The sequence below is a fragment of the Stigmatopora nigra genome, unplaced genomic scaffold (genome assembly GCF_051989575.1).
Source record: "Stigmatopora nigra isolate UIUO_SnigA unplaced genomic scaffold, RoL_Snig_1.1 HiC_scaffold_24, whole genome shotgun sequence".
NCBI lineage: Eukaryota > Metazoa > Chordata > Actinopteri > Syngnathiformes > Syngnathidae > Stigmatopora > Stigmatopora nigra.
Genome location: NW_027551603.1, coordinates 1,174,963 through 1,187,262, shown reverse-complemented (window position 1 = coordinate 1,187,262; position 12,300 = coordinate 1,174,963). Strand labels below are relative to the sequence as shown.

General features: G+C 53.3%; 2 non-coding genes and 61 pseudogenes across 2 annotated transcripts; all 63 read left to right on the top strand.

Annotated features, from left to right (window-relative positions):
• The first annotated feature begins 15 nt into the window (after nucleotides 1–15).
• LOC144190967 (5S ribosomal RNA) lies at nucleotides 16–134 on the top strand. The gene has a single exon (XR_013324992.1). It is a non-coding gene; the product is annotated as a 5S ribosomal RNA (ribosomal RNA).
• A 56-nt stretch (nucleotides 135–190) lies between these two features.
• LOC144190251 (5S ribosomal RNA) lies at nucleotides 191–309 on the top strand (annotated as a pseudogene).
• Nucleotides 310–365: 56 nt separating this feature from the next.
• Nucleotides 366–494, top strand: LOC144182713 (5S ribosomal RNA; annotated as a pseudogene).
• A 56-nt stretch (nucleotides 495–550) lies between these two features.
• LOC144188628 (5S ribosomal RNA) lies at nucleotides 551–669 on the top strand (annotated as a pseudogene).
• Nucleotides 670–725: 56 nt separating this feature from the next.
• On the top strand, nucleotides 726–844 carry LOC144188068 (5S ribosomal RNA; annotated as a pseudogene).
• Nucleotides 845–900: 56 nt separating this feature from the next.
• Nucleotides 901–1,019, top strand: LOC144182329 (5S ribosomal RNA; annotated as a pseudogene).
• A 56-nt stretch (nucleotides 1,020–1,075) lies between these two features.
• On the top strand, nucleotides 1,076–1,204 carry LOC144181798 (5S ribosomal RNA; annotated as a pseudogene).
• Nucleotides 1,205–1,964: 760 nt separating this feature from the next.
• On the top strand, nucleotides 1,965–2,093 carry LOC144183617 (5S ribosomal RNA; annotated as a pseudogene).
• Nucleotides 2,094–2,149: 56 nt separating this feature from the next.
• On the top strand, nucleotides 2,150–2,278 carry LOC144186329 (5S ribosomal RNA; annotated as a pseudogene).
• A 56-nt stretch (nucleotides 2,279–2,334) lies between these two features.
• On the top strand, nucleotides 2,335–2,453 carry LOC144190153 (5S ribosomal RNA; annotated as a pseudogene).
• A 56-nt stretch (nucleotides 2,454–2,509) lies between these two features.
• On the top strand, nucleotides 2,510–2,638 carry LOC144184454 (5S ribosomal RNA; annotated as a pseudogene).
• Nucleotides 2,639–2,694: 56 nt separating this feature from the next.
• LOC144190456 (5S ribosomal RNA) lies at nucleotides 2,695–2,813 on the top strand (annotated as a pseudogene).
• A 56-nt stretch (nucleotides 2,814–2,869) lies between these two features.
• Nucleotides 2,870–2,988, top strand: LOC144186781 (5S ribosomal RNA; annotated as a pseudogene).
• Nucleotides 2,989–3,044: 56 nt separating this feature from the next.
• LOC144183262 (5S ribosomal RNA) lies at nucleotides 3,045–3,173 on the top strand (annotated as a pseudogene).
• A 241-nt stretch (nucleotides 3,174–3,414) lies between these two features.
• On the top strand, nucleotides 3,415–3,543 carry LOC144187250 (5S ribosomal RNA; annotated as a pseudogene).
• A 56-nt stretch (nucleotides 3,544–3,599) lies between these two features.
• On the top strand, nucleotides 3,600–3,718 carry LOC144181785 (5S ribosomal RNA; annotated as a pseudogene).
• Nucleotides 3,719–3,774: 56 nt separating this feature from the next.
• LOC144186694 (5S ribosomal RNA) lies at nucleotides 3,775–3,893 on the top strand (annotated as a pseudogene).
• A 72-nt stretch (nucleotides 3,894–3,965) lies between these two features.
• On the top strand, nucleotides 3,966–4,084 carry LOC144187526 (5S ribosomal RNA). Its single transcript, XR_013324870.1, has one exon. It is a non-coding gene; the product is annotated as a 5S ribosomal RNA (ribosomal RNA).
• Nucleotides 4,085–4,140: 56 nt separating this feature from the next.
• LOC144185643 (5S ribosomal RNA) lies at nucleotides 4,141–4,269 on the top strand (annotated as a pseudogene).
• A 56-nt stretch (nucleotides 4,270–4,325) lies between these two features.
• On the top strand, nucleotides 4,326–4,444 carry LOC144187939 (5S ribosomal RNA; annotated as a pseudogene).
• Nucleotides 4,445–4,500: 56 nt separating this feature from the next.
• Nucleotides 4,501–4,619, top strand: LOC144182818 (5S ribosomal RNA; annotated as a pseudogene).
• A 56-nt stretch (nucleotides 4,620–4,675) lies between these two features.
• LOC144185830 (5S ribosomal RNA) lies at nucleotides 4,676–4,804 on the top strand (annotated as a pseudogene).
• A 56-nt stretch (nucleotides 4,805–4,860) lies between these two features.
• LOC144184771 (5S ribosomal RNA) lies at nucleotides 4,861–4,979 on the top strand (annotated as a pseudogene).
• A 56-nt stretch (nucleotides 4,980–5,035) lies between these two features.
• Nucleotides 5,036–5,154, top strand: LOC144190847 (5S ribosomal RNA; annotated as a pseudogene).
• Nucleotides 5,155–5,210: 56 nt separating this feature from the next.
• On the top strand, nucleotides 5,211–5,329 carry LOC144187559 (5S ribosomal RNA; annotated as a pseudogene).
• Nucleotides 5,330–5,385: 56 nt separating this feature from the next.
• LOC144182318 (5S ribosomal RNA) lies at nucleotides 5,386–5,504 on the top strand (annotated as a pseudogene).
• Nucleotides 5,505–5,560: 56 nt separating this feature from the next.
• Nucleotides 5,561–5,679, top strand: LOC144190971 (5S ribosomal RNA; annotated as a pseudogene).
• A 56-nt stretch (nucleotides 5,680–5,735) lies between these two features.
• On the top strand, nucleotides 5,736–5,854 carry LOC144187975 (5S ribosomal RNA; annotated as a pseudogene).
• Nucleotides 5,855–5,910: 56 nt separating this feature from the next.
• Nucleotides 5,911–6,029, top strand: LOC144189474 (5S ribosomal RNA; annotated as a pseudogene).
• Nucleotides 6,030–6,085: 56 nt separating this feature from the next.
• Nucleotides 6,086–6,204, top strand: LOC144183408 (5S ribosomal RNA; annotated as a pseudogene).
• A 56-nt stretch (nucleotides 6,205–6,260) lies between these two features.
• On the top strand, nucleotides 6,261–6,379 carry LOC144187438 (5S ribosomal RNA; annotated as a pseudogene).
• Nucleotides 6,380–6,435: 56 nt separating this feature from the next.
• Nucleotides 6,436–6,554, top strand: LOC144185087 (5S ribosomal RNA; annotated as a pseudogene).
• Nucleotides 6,555–6,610: 56 nt separating this feature from the next.
• LOC144189405 (5S ribosomal RNA) lies at nucleotides 6,611–6,729 on the top strand (annotated as a pseudogene).
• A 56-nt stretch (nucleotides 6,730–6,785) lies between these two features.
• Nucleotides 6,786–6,904, top strand: LOC144191050 (5S ribosomal RNA; annotated as a pseudogene).
• Nucleotides 6,905–6,960: 56 nt separating this feature from the next.
• Nucleotides 6,961–7,079, top strand: LOC144187334 (5S ribosomal RNA; annotated as a pseudogene).
• Nucleotides 7,080–7,135: 56 nt separating this feature from the next.
• Nucleotides 7,136–7,254, top strand: LOC144191839 (5S ribosomal RNA; annotated as a pseudogene).
• A 56-nt stretch (nucleotides 7,255–7,310) lies between these two features.
• LOC144191088 (5S ribosomal RNA) lies at nucleotides 7,311–7,429 on the top strand (annotated as a pseudogene).
• A 56-nt stretch (nucleotides 7,430–7,485) lies between these two features.
• On the top strand, nucleotides 7,486–7,604 carry LOC144189425 (5S ribosomal RNA; annotated as a pseudogene).
• Nucleotides 7,605–7,660: 56 nt separating this feature from the next.
• On the top strand, nucleotides 7,661–7,779 carry LOC144189109 (5S ribosomal RNA; annotated as a pseudogene).
• Nucleotides 7,780–7,835: 56 nt separating this feature from the next.
• Nucleotides 7,836–7,954, top strand: LOC144186120 (5S ribosomal RNA; annotated as a pseudogene).
• A 56-nt stretch (nucleotides 7,955–8,010) lies between these two features.
• Nucleotides 8,011–8,129, top strand: LOC144188044 (5S ribosomal RNA; annotated as a pseudogene).
• A 56-nt stretch (nucleotides 8,130–8,185) lies between these two features.
• LOC144182098 (5S ribosomal RNA) lies at nucleotides 8,186–8,304 on the top strand (annotated as a pseudogene).
• Nucleotides 8,305–8,360: 56 nt separating this feature from the next.
• LOC144188754 (5S ribosomal RNA) lies at nucleotides 8,361–8,479 on the top strand (annotated as a pseudogene).
• Nucleotides 8,480–8,535: 56 nt separating this feature from the next.
• On the top strand, nucleotides 8,536–8,654 carry LOC144188205 (5S ribosomal RNA; annotated as a pseudogene).
• Nucleotides 8,655–8,710: 56 nt separating this feature from the next.
• Nucleotides 8,711–8,829, top strand: LOC144183213 (5S ribosomal RNA; annotated as a pseudogene).
• A 56-nt stretch (nucleotides 8,830–8,885) lies between these two features.
• Nucleotides 8,886–9,004, top strand: LOC144183131 (5S ribosomal RNA; annotated as a pseudogene).
• A 56-nt stretch (nucleotides 9,005–9,060) lies between these two features.
• LOC144191359 (5S ribosomal RNA) lies at nucleotides 9,061–9,179 on the top strand (annotated as a pseudogene).
• A 56-nt stretch (nucleotides 9,180–9,235) lies between these two features.
• LOC144183192 (5S ribosomal RNA) lies at nucleotides 9,236–9,354 on the top strand (annotated as a pseudogene).
• A 56-nt stretch (nucleotides 9,355–9,410) lies between these two features.
• On the top strand, nucleotides 9,411–9,529 carry LOC144187752 (5S ribosomal RNA; annotated as a pseudogene).
• A 56-nt stretch (nucleotides 9,530–9,585) lies between these two features.
• LOC144188131 (5S ribosomal RNA) lies at nucleotides 9,586–9,704 on the top strand (annotated as a pseudogene).
• A 56-nt stretch (nucleotides 9,705–9,760) lies between these two features.
• LOC144182066 (5S ribosomal RNA) lies at nucleotides 9,761–9,879 on the top strand (annotated as a pseudogene).
• Nucleotides 9,880–9,935: 56 nt separating this feature from the next.
• On the top strand, nucleotides 9,936–10,054 carry LOC144186173 (5S ribosomal RNA; annotated as a pseudogene).
• A 56-nt stretch (nucleotides 10,055–10,110) lies between these two features.
• Nucleotides 10,111–10,229, top strand: LOC144189996 (5S ribosomal RNA; annotated as a pseudogene).
• A 56-nt stretch (nucleotides 10,230–10,285) lies between these two features.
• LOC144185435 (5S ribosomal RNA) lies at nucleotides 10,286–10,414 on the top strand (annotated as a pseudogene).
• A 56-nt stretch (nucleotides 10,415–10,470) lies between these two features.
• Nucleotides 10,471–10,599, top strand: LOC144185198 (5S ribosomal RNA; annotated as a pseudogene).
• Nucleotides 10,600–10,655: 56 nt separating this feature from the next.
• LOC144184609 (5S ribosomal RNA) lies at nucleotides 10,656–10,784 on the top strand (annotated as a pseudogene).
• Nucleotides 10,785–10,840: 56 nt separating this feature from the next.
• Nucleotides 10,841–10,959, top strand: LOC144190133 (5S ribosomal RNA; annotated as a pseudogene).
• A 56-nt stretch (nucleotides 10,960–11,015) lies between these two features.
• LOC144185510 (5S ribosomal RNA) lies at nucleotides 11,016–11,144 on the top strand (annotated as a pseudogene).
• A 56-nt stretch (nucleotides 11,145–11,200) lies between these two features.
• On the top strand, nucleotides 11,201–11,319 carry LOC144185793 (5S ribosomal RNA; annotated as a pseudogene).
• A 56-nt stretch (nucleotides 11,320–11,375) lies between these two features.
• LOC144181899 (5S ribosomal RNA) lies at nucleotides 11,376–11,504 on the top strand (annotated as a pseudogene).
• Nucleotides 11,505–11,560: 56 nt separating this feature from the next.
• Nucleotides 11,561–11,679, top strand: LOC144186162 (5S ribosomal RNA; annotated as a pseudogene).
• Nucleotides 11,680–11,735: 56 nt separating this feature from the next.
• LOC144183748 (5S ribosomal RNA) lies at nucleotides 11,736–11,864 on the top strand (annotated as a pseudogene).
• A 56-nt stretch (nucleotides 11,865–11,920) lies between these two features.
• On the top strand, nucleotides 11,921–12,039 carry LOC144184880 (5S ribosomal RNA; annotated as a pseudogene).
• Nucleotides 12,040–12,300: the final 261 nt, after the last annotated feature.

Below are 12,300 nucleotides of genomic sequence, written 5' to 3'. Positions count from 1 at the left end.
TGCTAGTTCAGTACCGCTCACGGCCATACCACCCTGAAAAGGCCCGATCTCGTCCGATCTTGGAAGCCAAGCATGGTTGGGCCTGGTTAGTACCTGGTTGGGAGACCGCTTGGGAATACCAGGTGCTGTGAGCATCATACCCCGCATCTTTTTCGACATTTCATGGGTGTCCATCTGCAAAAGCAGTACCGCTCACGGCCATACCACCCTGAAAAGGCCCGATCTCGTCCGATCTCGGAAGCCAAGCATTGTTCGGCCTGTTTAGTACCTGATTGGGAGACCACTTGGGAATACCAGGTGCTGTGAGCATCAGACCCCGCATCTTTTTCGACATTTCATGGGTGTCCATCTGCAAGAGCCGTACCGCTCACGGCCATACCACCCTGATAAGGCCCGATCTCGCCCGATCTCGTCCGATCTCGGCAGCCAAGCATGGTTCGGCCTGGTTAGTACCTGATTGGGAGACCCCTTGGGAATACCAGGTGCTGTGAGCATCATACCCCGCATCTTTTTCGACATTTCATGGGTGTCCATCTGCAAGAACAGTACCGCTCACGGCCATACCACCCTGAAAAGGCCCGATCTTGTCCGATCTCGGAAGCCAAGCATGGTTCGGCCTGGTTAGTACCTGATTGGGAGACCGCTTGGGAATACCAGGTGCTGTGAGCATCATACCCCGCATCTTTTTCGACATTTCATGGGTGTCCATCTGCAAGAGCAGTATCGCTCACGGCCATACCACCCTGAAAAGGCCCGATCTCGTCCGATCTCGAAAGCCAAGCATGGTTCGGCCTGGTTAGTACCTGATTGGGAGACCGCTTGGGAATACCAGGTGCTGTGAGCATCATACCCCGCATCTTTTTCGACATTTCATGGGTGTCCATCTGCAAGAGCAGTACCGCTCACGGCCATACCACCCTGAAAAGGCCCGATCTCGTCCGATCTAGGAAGCCAAGCATAGTTCGGCCTGGTTAGTACCTGATTGGGAGACCGCTTGGGAATACCAGGTGCTGTGAGCATCATACCCCGCATCTTTTTCGACATTTCATGGGTGTCCATCTGCAAGAGCAGTACCGTTCACGGCCATACCACCCTGAAAAGGCCCGATCTCGCCCGATCTCGTCCGATCTCGGAAGCCAAGCATGGTTCGGCCTGGTTAGTACCTGATTGGGAGACCGCTTGGGAATACCAGGTGCTGTGAGCATCATACCCCGCATCTTTTTCGACATTTCGTGGGTGTCTGTTGGGTTTGTTCTGTTTTACTATTATAATAGTTATATTAATTCATTTCTTTATTAAATCATTCTCTTTCTTTTCTCTGTATTAATTCATTACTTTGTTAAATCATTCTCTTTCTGTTTTTCAAAAGTGTTGAGGTCACACCAAGTCATCTTTAACCTGGACAGCCTGTTCCAGGATGGTTATACAAACAATCCACCCAATCTGGGTCCTTGAGATTTGGTGGGCCCTTGGTGACGAGGACAGGGCTATTCGGACAATAACAAGAATATTGTTATCGTTATGTAACCGTACACTTCGGGTTTTTCTGTATGTAACGATTATATGATTATGATTATATTATATGATTCTTAGGTCAAGGAGGTTGTATAATTACTCTAATCTACATGTTGTTAGGTCTAGTCCCTGTTTTTGTTATTAGTAAAATACTTTGATTGTTATTGTAGTCCCAGATGTTGTTTTTACTCATACGTGATGGAATGATCAACAACTCTGTAACTTGTGACCATAAGAATGGGACGAAAACGTCTATTCGAGGAGACGTTCGGAAGTTGTAAGGTGACACTTGCTGTAACGCTCCCCTCCGGAGGCTTTTATCTGTTGTATCCATTTCTATTTAATTAAATGTCAATAATTGAATAAGATGTCTTCCTGCAGTTATTGATAATTACGGACGAAGGTAATTATTAATGAACCTGACAGTGTTCATCTGCAAGAGCAGTACCGCTCACGGCCATACCACCCTGATAAGGCCCGATCTCGCCCGATCTCGTCCGACCTCGGCAGCCAAGCATGGTTCGGCCTGGTTAGTACCTGATTGGGAGACCGCTTGGGAATACCAGGTGCTGTGAGCATCATACCCCGCATCTTTTTCGACATTTCATGGGTGTCCATCTGCAAGAGCAGTACCGTTCACCGCCATACCACCCTGAAAAGGCCCGATCTCGCCCGATCTCGTCCGACCTCGGCAGCCAAGCATGGTTCGGCCTGGTTAGTACCTGATTGGGAGACCGCTTGGGAATACCAGGTGCTGTGAGCATCATACCCCGCATCTTTTTCGACATTTCATGGGTGTCCATCTGCAAGAGCAGTACCGCTCACGGCCATACCACCCTGAAAAGGCCCGATCTCGCCCGATCTCGGAAGCCAAGCATGGTTCGGCCTGTTTAGTACCTGATTGGGAGACCGCTTGGGAATACCAGGTGCTGTGAGCATCATACCCCGCATCTTTTTCGACATTTCATGGGTGTCCATCTGCAAGAGCAGTAACGCTCACGGCCATACCACCCTGAAAAGGCCCGATCTCGTCCGATCTCGTCCGATCTCGGCAGCCAAGCATGGTTCGACCTGGTTAGTACCTGATTGGGAGACCGCTTGGGAATACCAGGTGCTGTGAGCATCATACCCCGCATCTTTTTCGACATTTCATGGGTGTCCATCTGCAAGAGCAGTACCGCTCACGGCCATACCACCCTGAAAAGGCCCGATCTCGTCCGATCTCGGAAGCCAAGCATTGTTCGGCCTGTTTAGTACCTGATTGGGAGACCGCTTGGGAATACCAGGTGCTGTGAGCATCTTGCCCCGCATCTTTTTCGACATTTCATGGATGTCCATCTGCAAGGGCAGTACCGCTCACGGCCATACCACCCTGAAAAGGCCCGATCTCGTCTGATCTCGGGAGCCAAGGATGGTTCGGCCTGGTTAGTACCTGATTGGGAGACCGCTTGGGAATACAAGGTCCCGTGAGCATCATACCCCGCATCTTTTTCGACATTTCATGGGTGTCCATCTGCAAGAGCAGTACCGCTCACGGCCATACCACCCTGATAAGGCCCGATCTCGCCCGATCTCGTCCGATCTCGGAAGCCAAGCATGGTTCGGCCTGTTTAGTACCTGATTGGGAGACCGCTTGGGAATACCAGGTGCTGTGAGCATCTTGCCCCGTATCTTTTTCGACATTTCATGGGTGTCCATCTGCAAGAGCAGTACCCCTCATGGCCATACCACCCTGATAAGGCCCGATCTCGCCCGATCTCGTCCGATCTCGGAAGCCAAGCATAGTTCGGCCTGGTTATTACCTGATTGGGAGACCGCTTGTGAATACCAGGTGCTGTGAGCATCATACCCCGCATCTTTTTCGACATTTCATGGGTGTCCATCTGCAAGAGCAGTACCGCTCACGGCCATACCACCCTGATAAGGCCCGATCTCGCCCGATCTCGTCCGATCTCGGAAGCCAAGCATGGTTCGGCCTGTTTAGTACCTGATTGGGAGACCGCTTGGGAATACCACGTTCTGTGAGCATCTTGCCCCGCATCTTTTTCGACATTTCATGGGTGTCCATCTGCAAGTGCACTACCGCTCACGGCCATACCACCCTGAAAAGGCCCGATCTCGTCCGATCTTGGAAGCCAAGCATGGTTCGGCCTGTTTAGTACCTGATTGGGAGACCGCTTGTGAATACCAGGTGCTGTGAGCATCTTGCCCCGCCTCTTTTTCGACATTTCATGGGTGTCCATCTGCAAGAGCAGTACCGCTCACGGCCATACCACCCTGAAAAGGCCCGATCTCGTCCGATCTCGGAAGCCAAGCATTATTCGGCCTGGTTAGTACCTGATTGGGAGACCGCTTGGGAATACCAGGTGCTGGGAATACCAGGTGCTGTGAGAACCATGCCCCGCATTTTTTTCGACATTTCATGGGTGTCCATCTGCTAGTAAAGTACCGCTCACGGCCATACCACCCTGAAAAGGCCCGATCTCGTCCGATCTCGGAAGCCAAGCATGGTTTGGCCTGGTTAGTACCTGGTTGGGAGACCGCTTGGGAATACCAGGTGCTGTGAGCATCATACCCCGCATCTTTTTCGACATTTCATGGGTGTCCATCTGCAAGAGCAGTACCGCTCACGGCCATACCACCCTGAAAAGGCCCGACCTCGCCCGATCTCGTCCGATCTCGGAAGCCGAGCATGGTTCGGCCTGTTTAGTACCTGATTGGGGGACCGCTTGGGAATACCAGGTGCTGTGAGCATCATACCCCGCATCTTTTTCGACATTTCATGGGTGTCCATCTGCTAGTGAAGTACCGCTCACGGCCATACCACCCTGAAAAGGCCCGATCTCGTCCGATCTCGGAAGCCAAGCATGGTTCGGCCTGGTTGGTACCTGATTGGGAGACCGCTTGGGAATACCAGGTGCTGTGAGCATCATACCCCGCATCTTTTTCGACATTTCATGGGTGTCCATCTGCAAGAGCAGTACCGCTCACGGCCATACCACCCTGAAAAGACCTGATCTCGTCCGATCTCGGAAGCCAAGCATTGTTCGGCCTGGTTAGTACCTGATTGGGAGACCGTTTGGGAATACCAGGTTCTGTGAGCATCATACCCCGCATCTTTTTCAAAATTTCATGGGTGTCCATCTGCAAGAGCAGTACCGCTCACGGGCATACCACCCTGAAAAGGCCCGATCTCGTTCGATCTCGTCCGATCTCGGCAGCCAAGCATGGTTCGGCCTGGTTAGTACCTGATTGGGAGACCGCTTGGGAATACCAGGTGCTGTGAGCATCATACCCTGCATCTTTTTCGACATTTCATGGGTGTCCATCTGCAAGAGCAGTACCGCTCACAGCCATACCACCCTGAAAAGGCCCGATCTCGCCCGATCTTGGAAGCCAAGCATCGTTCGGCCTGGTTAGTACCTGATTGGGAGACCGCTTGGGAATACCAGGTGCTGTGGGCATCATACCCCGCATCTTTTTCGACATTTCATGGGTGTCCATCTGCTAGTGCAGTACCGCTCACGGCCATACCACCCTGAAAAGGCCCGATCTCGTCCGATCTCGGCAGCCAAGCATGGTTCGGCCTGTTTAGTACCTGATTGGGAGACCGCTTCGGAATACCAGGTGCTGTGAGCATCATACCCCGCATCTTTTTCGACATTTCATGGGTGTCCATCTGCTAATGCAGTACCGCTCACGGCCATACCACCCTGAAAAGGCCCGATCTCGTCCGATCTCGGAAGCCAAGCATGGTTCGGCCTGTTTAGTACCTGATTGGGAGACCGCTTGGGAATACCAGGTGCTGTGAGCATCATACCCCGCATCTTTTTCGACATTTCATGGGTGTCCATCTGCAAGAGCATTACCGCTCACGGCCATACCACCCTGAAAAGGCCCGATCTCGTCCGATCTTGGAAGCCAAGCATTGTTCGGCCTGTTTAGTACCTGATTGGGAGACCGCTTGGGAATACCAGGTGCTGTGAGCATTATACCCCGCATCTTTTTCGACATTTCATGGGTGTCCATCTGCAAGAACAGTACCGCTCACGGCCATACCACCCTGAAAGAGCCCGATCTCGCCCGGTCTCGGAAGCCAAGCATGGTTCGGCCTGGTTAGTACCTGATTGGGAGGCCGCTTGGGAATACCAGGTGCTGTGAGCATCATACCCCGCATCTTTTTCGACATTTCATGGGTGTCCATCTGCTAGTGCAGTACCGCTCACGGCCATACCACCCTGAAAAGGCCCGATCTCGTCCGATCTCGGGAGCCAAGCATGGTTCGGCCTGGTTAGTACCTGATTGGGAGACCGCTTGGGAATACCAGGTGCTGTGAGCATCATACCCAGCATCTTTTTCGACATTTCATGGGTGTCCATCTGCAAGAGCAGTACCGCTCACGGCCATACCACCCTGAAAAGGCCCGATCTCGTCCGATCTCGGAAGCCACGCATGGTTCGGCCTGGTTAGTACCTGATTGGGAGACCGCTTGGGAATACCAGGTGCTGTGAGCATCATACCCCGCATCTTTTTCGACATTTCATGGGTGTCCATCTGCAAGAGCAGTACCGCTCACAGCCATACCACCCTGAAAAGGCCCGATCTCGCCCGATCTCGGGAGCCAAGCATCGTTCGGCCTGGTTAGTACCTGATTGGGAGACCGCTTGGGAATACCAGGTGCTGTGAGCATCATACCCAGCATCTTTTTCGACATTTCATGGGTGTCCATCTGCAAGAGCAGTACCGCTCACGGCCATACCACCCTGAAAGGGCCCGATCTCGTCCGATCTCGGAAGCCAAGCATGGTTCGGCCTGGTTAGTACCTGATTGGGAGACCGCTTGGGAATACCAGGTGCTGTAAGCATCATACTCAGCATCTTTTTCGACATTTCATGGGTGTCCATCTGCAAGAGCAGTACCGCTCACCGCCATACCACCCTGAAAAGGCCCGATCTCGTCCGATCTCGGAAGCCACGCATGGTTCGGCCTGTTTAGTACCTGATTGGGATACCGCTTGGGAATACCAGGTGCTGTGAGCATCATACCCCGCATCTTTTTCGAGATTTCATGGGTGTCCATCTGCTAGTGCAGTACCGCTCACGGCCATACCACCCTGAAAAGGCCCGATCTCGTCCGATCTCGGAAGCCAAGCATGGTTCGGCCTGGTTAGTACCTAATTGGGAGACCGCTTGGGAATACCAGGTGCTGTAAGCGTCATACCCAGCATCTTTTTCGACATTTCATGGGTGTCCATCTGCAAGAGCAGTACCGCTCACGGCCATACCACCCTGAAAAGGCCCGATCTCGTCCGATCTCGGAAGCCACGCATGGTTCGGCCTGTTTAGTACCTGATTGGGAGACCGCTTGGGAATACCAGGTGCTGTGAGCATCATACCCCGCATCTTTTTCGAGATTTCATGGGTGTCCATCTGCTAAAGCAGGACCGCTCACGGCCATACCACCCTGAAAAGGCCCGATCTCGTCCGATCTCGGCAGCCAAGCATGGTTCGGCCTGGTTAGTACCTGATTGGGAGACCGCTTGGGAATTCCAGGTGCTGTGAGCATCATACCGCGCATCTTTTTCGACATTTCATGGGTGTCCATCTGCTAGTACCGTACCGCTCACGGCCATACCACCCTGGAAAGGCCCGATCTCGTCCGATCTCGGAAGCCAAGCATGGTTCAGCCTGGTTAGTACCTGATTGGGAGACCGCTTGGAAATACCTGGTGCTGTGAGCATCATACCCCGCATCTTTTTCGACATTTCATGGGTGTCCATCTGCTAGTGCAGTACCGCTCACGGCCATACCACCCTGAAAAGGCCCGATCTCGTCCGATCTCGGTAGCCAAGCATGGTTCGGCCTGTTTAGTACCTGATTGGGAGACCGCTTCGGAATACCAGGTGCTGTGAGCATCATACCCCGCATCTTTTTCGACATTTCATGGGTGTCCATCTGCTAGTGCAGTACCGCTCACGGCCATTCCACCCTGAAAAGGCCCGATCTCGTCCGATCTCGGAAGCCAAGCATGGTTCGGCCTGTTTAGTACCTGATTGGGAGACCGCTTGGGAATACCAGGTGCTGTGAGCATCATACCCCGCATCTTTTTCGACATTTCATGGGTGTCCATCTGCCAGTGCAGTACCGCTCACGGCCATACCACCCTGAAAAGGCCCGATCTCGTCCGATCTTGGAAGTCAAGCATGGTTCGGCCTGTTTAGTACCTGATTGGGAGACCGCTTGGGAATACCAGGTGCTGTGAGCATCATACCCCGCATCTTTTTCGACATTTCATGGGTGTCCATCTGCAAGAGCGGTACCGCTCACGGCCATACCACCCTGAAAAGGCCCGATCTCGTCTGATTTTGGAAGCCAAGCATGCTTCGGCCTGTTTAGTACCTGATTGGGAGACCGCTTGGGAATACCAGGTGCTGTGAGTATCATACCCCGCATCTTTTTCGACATTTCATGGGTGTCCATCTACACGAGCAGTACCGCTCACGGCCATACCACCCTGAAAAGGCCCGATCTCGCCCGATCTCGGAAGCCAAGCATGGTTCGGCCTGGTTAGTACCTGATTGGGTGACCGCTTGGGAATACCAGGTGCTGTGAGCATCTTACCCCGCATCTTTTTCGACATTTCATGGGTGTCCATCTGCAAGAGCAGTACCGCTCACGGCCATACCACCCTGAAAAGGCCCGATCTCGTCCGATCTCGGAAGCCAAGCATGGTTCGACCTGGTTAGTACCTGGTTGGGAGACCGCTTGGGAATACCAGGTGCTGTGAGCATCATGCCCCGCATCTTTTTCGACATTTCATGGGTGTCCATCTGCTAGTGCAGTACCGCTCACGGCCATACCACCCTGAAAAGGCCCGATCTCGTCCGATCTCGGCAGCCAAGCATGGTTCGGCCTGTTTAGTACCTGATTGGGAGACCGCTTGGGAATACCAGGTGCTGTGAGCATCATACCCCGCATCTTTTTCGACATTTCATGGGTGTCCATCTGCAAGAGCAGTACCGCTCACGGCCATACCACCCTGAAAAAGCCCGATCTCGTCCGATCTCGGAAGCCAAGCATGGTTCGGCCTGGTTAGTACCTGATTGGGAGACCGCTTGGGAATACCAGGTGCTGTGAGCATCATACCCCGCATCTTTTTCGACATTTCATGGGTGTCCATCTGCTAATGCAATACCGCTCACGGCCATACCACCCTGAAAAGGCCCGATCTCGTCCGATCACGGAAGCCAAGCATGGTTCGGTCTGTTTAGTACCTGATTGGGAGACCGCTTGGGAATACCAGGTGCTGTGAGCATCATACCCCGCATCTTTTTCGACATTTCATGGGTGTCCATCTGCAAGAGCGGTACCGCTTACGGCCATACCACCCTGAAAAGGCCCGATCTCGTCCGATCTTGGAAGCAAAGCATGGTTCGGCCTGTTTAGTACCTGATTAGGAGACCGCTTGGGAATACCAGGTGCTGTGAGCATCATACCCCGCATCTTTTTCGACATTTCATGGGTGTCCATCTGCAAGAGCAGTACCGCTCACGGCCATACCACCCTGAAAAGGCCCGATCTCGCCCGATCTTGGAAGCCAAGCATGGATTGGCCTGGTTAGTACCTGATTGGGAGACCGCTTGGGAATACCAGGTGCTGTGAGCATCATACCCCGCATCTTTTTCGACATTTCATGAGTGTCCATCTGCAAAAGCAGTACTGGCCACGGCCATACCACCCTGAAAAGGCCCGATCTCGTCCGATCTCGGAAGCCAAGCATTGTTCGGCCTGGTTAGTACCTGATTGGGAGACCGCTTGGGAATACCAGGTGCTGTGAGCATCATACCCCGCATCTTTTTCGACATTTCATGGGTGGCCATCTGCAAAAGCAGTACCGCTCACGGCCATACCACCCTGAAAAGGCCCGATCTCAACCGATCTCGGAAGCCAAGCATGGTTCGGCCTGGTTAGTACCTGATTGGGAGACCGCTTGGGAATACCAGGTGCTGTGAGCATCTTGCCCCGCATCTTTTTCGACATTTCATGGGTGTCCATCTGCTAGTGCAGTACCGCTCACGGCCATACCACCCTGAAAAGGCCCGATCTCGTCTGATCTCGGAAGCCAAGCATGGTTCGGCCTGTTTAGTACCTGATTGGGAGACCGCTTGGGAATACCAGGTGCTGTGAGCATCATACCCTGCATCTTTTTCGACATTTCATAAGTGTCCATCTGCAAGAGCAGTACCGCTCACGGCCATACCACCCTGAAAAGGCCCGATCTTGTCCGATCTCGGAAGCCAAGCATGGTTCGGCCTGTTTAGTACGTGATTGGGAGACCGCTTGGGAATACCAGGTGCTGTGAGCATCATACCCCGCATCTTTTTCGACATTTCATGGGTGTCCATCTGCTAGTGCAGTACCGCTCACGGCCATACCACCCTGAAAAGGCCCGATCTCGTCCGATCTCGGCAGCCAAGCATGGTTCGGCCTGGTTAGTACCTGATTGGGAGACCGCTTGGGAATACCAGGTGCTGTGAGCATCATACCCCGCATCTTTTTCGACATTTCATGGGTGTCCATCTGCAAGAGCAGTACTGCCCACGGCCATACCACCCTGAAAAGGCCCGATCTCGTCCGATCTCGGAAGCCAAGCATGGTTCGGCCTGTTTAGTACCTGATTGGGAGACCGCTTGGGAATACCAGGTGCTGTGAGCATCATACCCCGCATCTTTTTCGACATTTCATGGGTGTCCATCTGCAAGAGCAGTAACGCTCACGGCCATACCACCCTGAAAAGGCCCGATCTCGTCCGATCTCGTCCGATCTCGGCAGCCAAGCATGATTCGGCCTGGTTAGTACCTGATTGGGAGACCGCTTGGGAATACCAGGTGCTGTGAGCATCATACCCCGCATCTTTTTCGACATTTCATGGGTGTCCATCTGCTAGTGCAGTACCGCTCACGGCCATACCACCCTGATAAGGCCCGATCTCGTCCGATCTCGTCCGATCTCGGCAGCCAAGCATGGTTCGGCCTGTTTAGTACCTGATTGGGAGACCGCTTGGGAATACCAGGTGCTGTGAGCATCATACCCCGCATCTTTTTCGACATTTCATGGGTGTCCATCTGCTAGTGCAGTACCGCTCACGGCCATACCACCCTGATAAGGCCCGATCTCATCCGATCTCGTCCGATCTCGGCAGCCAAGCATGGTTCGGCCTGTTTAGTACCTGATTGGGAGACCGCTTGGGAATACCAGGTGCTGTGAGCATCATACCCCGCATCTTTTTCGACATTTCATGGGTGTCCATCTGCTAGTGCAGTACTGCTCACGGCCATACCACCCTGATAAGGCCCGATCTCGTCTGATCTCGGAAGCCAAGCATGGATCGGCCTGTTTAGTACCTGATTGGGAGACCGCTTGGGAATACCAGGTGCTGTGAGCATCTTACCCCGCATCTTTTTCGACATTTCATGGGTGTCCATCTGCAAGAGCAGTAACGCTCACGGCCATACCACCCTGAAAAGGCCCGATCTCGTCCGATCTCGTCCGATCTCGGCAGCCAAGCATTGTTCGGCCTGGTTAGTACCTGATTGGGAGACCGCTTGGGAATACCAGGTGCTGTGAGCATCATACCCCGCATCTTTTTCGACATTTCATGGGTGTCCATCTGCTAGTGCAGTACCGCTCACGGCCATACCACCCTGAAAAGGCCCGATCTCGTCCGATCTCGGAAGCCAAGCATGGTTCGGCCTGTTTAGTACCTGATTGGGAGACCGCTTGGGAATATAAGGTACTTTGAGCATCATACCCCGCATCTTTTTCGACATTTCATGGGTGTCCATCTGCTAGTGCAGTACCGCTCACGGCCATACCACCCTGAAAAGGCCCGATCTCGCCCGATCTCGTCCGATCTCGGCAGCCAAGCATGGTTCGGCCTGGTTAGTACCTGATTGGGAGACCGCTTGGGAATACCAGGTGCTGTGAGCATCATACCCCGCATCTTTTTCGACATTTCATGGGTGTCCATCTGCTAGTACAGTACCGCTCACGGCCATACCACCCTGAAAAGGCCCGATCTCGTCCGATCTCGGCAGCCAAGCATGGTTCGGCCTGGTTAGTACCTGATTGGGAGACCGCTTGGGAATACCAGGTGCTGTGAGCATCATACCCCGCATCTTTTTCGACATTTCATGGGTGTCCATCTGCTAGTGCAGTACCGCTCACGGCCATACCACCCTGAAAAGGCCCGATCTCGCCCGCTCTCGTCCGATCTCGGCAGCCAAGCATGGTTTGGCCTGGTTAGTACCTGATTGGGAGACCGCTTGGGAATACCAGGTGCTGTGAGCATCATACCCCGCATCTTTTTCGACATTTCATGGGTGTCCATCTGCTAGTACAGTACCGCTCACGGCCATACCACCCTGAAAAGGCCCGATCTCGTCCGATATCGGAGGCCAAGCATTGTTCGGCCTGGTCAGTACCTGATTGGGAGACCGCTTGGGAATACCAGGTGCTGTGAGCATCATACCCCGCATCTTTTTCGACATTTCATGGGTGTCCATCTGCAAGAGCAGTACCGCTCATGGCCATACCACCCTGATAAGGCCCGATCTCGCCCGATTTTGTCCGATCTCGGCAGCCAAGCAAGTTCGGGCTGGTTAGTACCTGATTGGGAGACCGCTTGGGAATACCAGGTGCTGTGAGCATCATACCCCGTATCTTTTTCGACATTTCATGGGTGTCCATCTGCAAGAGCAGTACCGCTCACGGCCATACCACCCTG